Genomic DNA, 6000 nt, shown 5'->3' with positions numbered 1-6000 from the left:
TTTTTTCCCCAATGTGAAGCTTACTTGTTGCCACATGGGTTTTTTTTGCCTTCCTCTGGATCAACATGTTAGGGCAAGTTAGGATAGGATATGGGTTGAACTAGATGGACTTAAAGTCTCCCTTCAACCTTAATAACTATGTTACTATGTTACTATGTATAACAGCTATTATTTAGGAAAAGATAAAAAGACCAAGTGGAGCAAGAAGCCACTTACAGCATTAGTCGAAACACCAAGCACTGGCCATTGGTCTTCTTCAAAATTTTGAATGTGGGTGGTATCAACTCACAAGTGATTTACCTCGGCAGTCAACTGGAACCACTGTGTAGAAGAATTGGCTAATGAACTGGTGAATAGAGAGCTGCAAAGAAGTTTGAAGACGAGTGAAATCTCCTCTAGCCTGCAAGTCTGGATGAAAAGATTTCATTCCAAAGTTGATTGAGAAAAATCACCACCTCTCCCATCTCCCAAAAGATGTAGATGCACCACCTGCACCATTGAAACTGGTGGCAGAAGGTTGTCAAATAATGAATGCAAAAAATATCACAATGCGATCTGCCTGTCCCATGCAAATATGACCTGCCAGACTTGCTTCTCCAAGTGCAACTGTGTGACTGCGGAGACCCGTGTGTGTCAAACAGTGCCTCCCCCCTCTCATCAGTCCCGTAATGAACACACGGACAGGCCTAGATGGGTTGATACAGGTTGGTCACAGTTGATTAATTACAAAAGCAGAGAAAGGCAACAACATTTCGCAATGGGCTCATCGCCGAAGGCCCTGTCTGTGACCAACAAGCGAGCCGGCCAATGAGCGGTTACGAACCTTTGCCCCCTCTACAACTTCTGCTGTGACTTAATATCGTCATTTTTTTGCATTTATTATGTCAATATAAACCAGTTGAATATATAAGGGAGGGAGGGTGGGACAAAAGCTTCAAGGGGTCAGCCGAGGAAAAGAGGAAGTTAATAACCCCTGCAACTGAATTTAACCCATGTAGGTGTGGTCGGACGCCCTTTCCCCTTTAAACCCATTGGTCAGTTGGCCGTCCCAATTAGTGCATCACCTGGGGAGTGGGAGAAGGGGGGAAAATGGCACTGGCAAGAATTTTCTTCTAACATTATCCTTATGGGGACTCCGCAGTCAGAGGCACGTTCCTTAATTAGTACCGTGCCTGCCAGACTACGGAGACCCATGTGTGTCAAACAGTGCCTTTCACCCTCCCACCAGTCCCGTAATGAACACGCGGACAGGCCTAGATGGGTTGAAACAGGTCGGTCACAGTTTATTAATTACAAAAGCAGAGAAAGGCAATTACATTTCGCAACGGGCTCATCGCCAAAGGCCCTGTCTGCGACCGACAATCGAGTCGGCCAATGAGTGGTTATGCACCATTCCGCCATGGAGGATCATGTGTATAACCTACACAGGACTCCAAACCCCACCCATCAGCAATAGGGCCTGCTCAACTCCATCCTGCAAGCCAGACAAAAATATGTTAAGACCAATGTCCGTCAGGTGAATTCCATCCGGTCTTAATAGTGCAGAATTATCTCCTTCCAGCTGGTGGTGGCGAACCACGATGCCGCATTTTTCTCTTACTAATTTCACCATCTGGCATTAATCTTTCTTCTTGATAGCTCTATGGCTTTTGTGACCCTTGCTCCATGCCAAATGGCTCGTGGCATTATTTCCGACCACACCAATAACATCTCTGGTAAAAGACATGTGAAACGCTCTGTCTGTTGACATCACTGTACAGAGCTCAGTGCTTTTTCGTTTGCCCAAATCATTGCCACCAGCTTGTAACACTAATATCACCGGCCTCTTGGCTCTCTTAGCGATGTTGACTAGTTCCGGGAAAATCAGTTGCCACTGGAGCCCTCTGATACCTCTCCAGGTGACCTCCAGCCCCAGGAAGCCTAGATATTTTCCTCCCGGCCAAAGCTCGGCCCTCTTAGCCGCCCAGTAGACATCTGAATGTCCCAAAACATAAACTGCTGGCTTATATACGCCTGTAAGAGACAAGATGTGTTACTTCAGCAAATCTGGTCTTATATATCAGGTGAAACATGCGCATTTCCATCGACCCATTCTCTACACTTGAGCCTCCGATACTCCTGCCCTAGCTGCTTCGGTGGCTGCCCTGATTCAAAAGGAATGCGCCCTGTACTCCTTCGGATTAGCGCCGTTTTTTTGTAAGCATTGCTTAAAAATTGCCTGAAACTGATGCTTTGTAACAGGGGAGTCGTCTGTATGTGAGAGAAAAAAATCTGTTTGTATGTCTTATTACCGCGTAGTGTTTCACTATTTTTAGTGGGCATACTGGGCTGTCTGATGAGTTAACTAGGACTCACGTGCCCCTACCGGCAGGATCGCAAGTGGATTTACACACCCGAATGCACAGAGCATCGCTGCATATGACTATATATCCCTCATTGATCAAACCGCCTTCCGATGCAGTCTTTGACGGCGGCAACAACTCGCAGTGCGCCGAAAAAAGCGATAGCTGCTAATATTAGGATCGCCTTGTATTGCGACTTGCATACTGATTTGGATGTTTAAATAATGTCATGCAATAATCTAAATGAAATGGGGCGACAACATTCCTGACTCGGTTGAAGCCTTTTCCAGCCTTTAATGGCTTGTCTGATGAAAAAAAACGTAGTAACGTCCACCCACCCCATTAGTTGAAAGAAAAAGGCTATTGCCGATAAATGCTGTTGTGCCGATGTACCCAATGCCCCTCTTTCTCTGAGACGAATCAAGAATTCTGTAGACATCTTGCTTGGTCACACTTATCGACAGGCCTACTATGAATTAGAGCCCACCACTTTTCCCATGCCTTATCATAGACCTGCCAGGTAGCTGATGTAACTGAGGCACGTATTAATGGCATTAGTGATTGGCCACTGTGTCCCAAAGGGATGGAGGACACTGGATACCCACTGGTTGTGCACTGGGGAGAAGGTCTCTGAAGGGCTGCCAATCGGAAGAGAACAGTGAGTTAATTAGATTATCCTCTATGTTCGACGCTAATCTGGCATGACACCAGATGTGTTTCAGGTACAGTAGTGCTAGCTGGCATAAGAGCGTTAGTAAGGGCAGTGATGCAGAAGACATATGGTTTAAGCTCTTTGCCGTTCCCGGATTTTTCATTATAAATCGAATGTTCATGTTTTCCAATTGGGTACCCCATAGCTCAGAGAATTGCTGCCTGTTTCATACCGGACTACCCAGTCCAGGAAAGTACTGAAAAGCTCAAAATAGTGACACGAAATGGAACATCCCATCTGCAGGCACATATCAAAATAATATTGCTGATCCACCTTGCAACCTAATAGGTGGAAGCAGTCAGGATGCATGTGTAATAGGCGGAATGCCGACTCAATGTCTGATTTAGCTAGGAGAGCACCAGGCCCAGCTGCGCGGACTAACTACCGCCTTGTTGAATGACGCACGTCTCGGAAGCTTCCTCTGGGGGGGGTAGCGTTGTTAACCGATTCGCCTTTTGGGTGCGACAGATGATGGATCAGACGATATCTCCTGGGTTCCTTTTAAACGTCGAAATTCTAATATTTTGGAACGGTAACGATTGAAAGGGGCCCGCCATTCTTCCTAATTCAACCTTTTCAATTTTTTGGTACAATACTTCGGGGAATTCACAAGCGGACTTTAGGTTATTGGCCAAGGTTGGTTTTCTACTGAATTTAAAGGGGATAAAAAATCCATATGTAATGCCGTATTTTAATTCTTTATTGAGAAAGGTTTAACCAGGGGCCCATCGTGGTTACGCTCACTGGGGTTTGCCGCGTAGGCGCTCTGTCTGACGAGTACACCTTGCTGCTGGATACCCCCTCGCAAGCTGAGCATTCATGTCTATATCTACATGACACGTGGAAACGGCAGTTTCCCTTGTTATATAGCCAGCAGGCCCCAGCTTTTCGTATAACCAATGAGTGTTGACCTGCGGCTGTGGAGTAATTAGTGGTCGCGGATGAAAAGGGGGGCTGCTTCTGTGACAGCACGAGTTGCAGCCACACATCTGTCGCTTTAGCTCCCCAGTCTAGATTGGGCTGTAGGGCCAGCCACCTGTGGAACTCCTCTTCATACCGCCGCCATGCAGAACTTCCATGCGATTTATACGAATTATATATAAGGTCCTGAGATATATATATATATATATATATATATATATATATATATATATACACATATATATATATATTACAGTTGTGGCCAAAAGTATTGACACCCCTGCAATTCTGTCAGATAACTCAGTTTCTTCCTGAAAATGATTGCAAACACATTCTTTGGTATTATTATCTTCATTTAATTTGTCTTAAATGAAAAAACACAAAAGAGAATGAAGCAAAAAGCAAAACATTGATCATTTCACACAAAACTCCAAAAATGGGCCAGACAAAAGTATTGGCACCCTCAGCCTAATACTTCGTTGCACAACCTTTAGCCAAAATAACTGCGACCAACCGATTCCGGTAACCATCAATGAGTTTCTTACAATGCTCTGCTGGAATTTTAGACCATTCTTCTTTGGCAAACTGCTCCAGGTCCCTGATATTTGAAGGGTGCCTTCTCCAAACTGCCATTTTTTAGAGCTCTCCACAGGTGTTCTATGGGATTCAGGTCTGGACTCATTGCTGGCCACCTTAGAAGTCTCCAGTGCTTTCGCTCAAACCATTTTCTAGTGCTTTTTGAAGTGTGTTTTGGGTCATTGTCCTGCTGGAAGACCCATGACCTCTGAGGGAGACCCAGCTTTCTCACACTGGGCCCTACATTACGCTGCAAAATTTCTTGGTAGTCTTCAGACTTCATAATGCCATGCACACGGTCAAGTAGTCCAGTGCCAGAGGCAGCAAAGCAACCCCAAAACATCAGGAACCTCCGCCATGTTTGACTGTAGGGACCGTGTTCTTTTCTTTGAATGCCTCTTTTTTTCTCCTGTAAACTCTATGTTGATGCCTTTGCCCAAAAAGCTCTACTTTTGTCTCATCTGACCAGAGAACATTCTTCCAAAACGTTTTAGGCTTTTTCAGGTAAGTTTTGGCAAACTACAGCCTGGCTTTTTTGTGTCTCGGGGTAAGAAGAGGGGTCTTCCTAGGTCTCCTACCATACGGTCCCTTTCATTCAGACGCCGACGGATAGTACGGGTTGACACTGTTGTACCCTCGGACTGCAGGGCAGCTTGAACTTGTTTGGATGTTAGTCGAGGTTCTTTATCCAACATCCGCACAATCTTGCATTGAAATCTCGTCAATTTTTCTTTTCCGTCCACATCTAGGGAGGTTAGCCACAATGCCATGGGCTTTAAACAATTCTTTTTGTGTTTTTTCATTTAAGACAAATTAAATGAAGATAATACCAAAGAAAAAGAATTTGTGTTTGCAATCATTTTCAGGAAGAAACTGAGTATTATCTGACAGAATTGCAGGGGTGTCAATACTTTTGGCCACAACTGTATATATAATTCGAGCAGCGTTCTGGATACTTCTGGCCCATAATGCAACCTAGGACTGCAAACGCCTGTAGCCAGTTATTCATCGTTTGCGCTATTTTTGGTCTGTTTCTATTGTATACCTGTTCACTTGTCAGTCTTTCCTTATCTATCGTCTGTTGGTCTGCTGACAATAACAACCATATGTCCATAGTCATTATTCCATATTTTCTGTCTAGTCGCTTCGTCTATGTCTGCACTTAATGGGCTTTTTCCGCAAAAAATGTCTTTGTGTAAGCCCGCTAATTGAGGTGATGCCTTGTTGTCGGTTGACCCACATGGGCGCGTCAAGTGTTGAACGAGCGCCTTAATAGCTGATGCTAGTTTGTTGTATCCTGTGTAATGTACAGCTTAGCTGGATTGATAACACTCACCTCTGACTCAGGCCGGGTGACTACAGGAGATGGAGGAACTCCGGTTCCTGCTGTATCGTTGATTCTGGTTTGGTGTATGACGTGGCCAGAGGCCCTGAGAGATGGGGATGGAT

This window comes from Dendrobates tinctorius, unplaced genomic scaffold (assembly GCF_039654945.1).
Source record: "Dendrobates tinctorius isolate UK_male_01 unplaced genomic scaffold, ASM3965494v1 ptg000031l, whole genome shotgun sequence".
Lineage (NCBI taxonomy): Eukaryota > Metazoa > Chordata > Amphibia > Anura > Dendrobatidae > Dendrobates > Dendrobates tinctorius.
The sequence above is the reverse complement of the archived record's forward strand: the minus strand, read 5'-3'. Positions refer to the sequence as shown.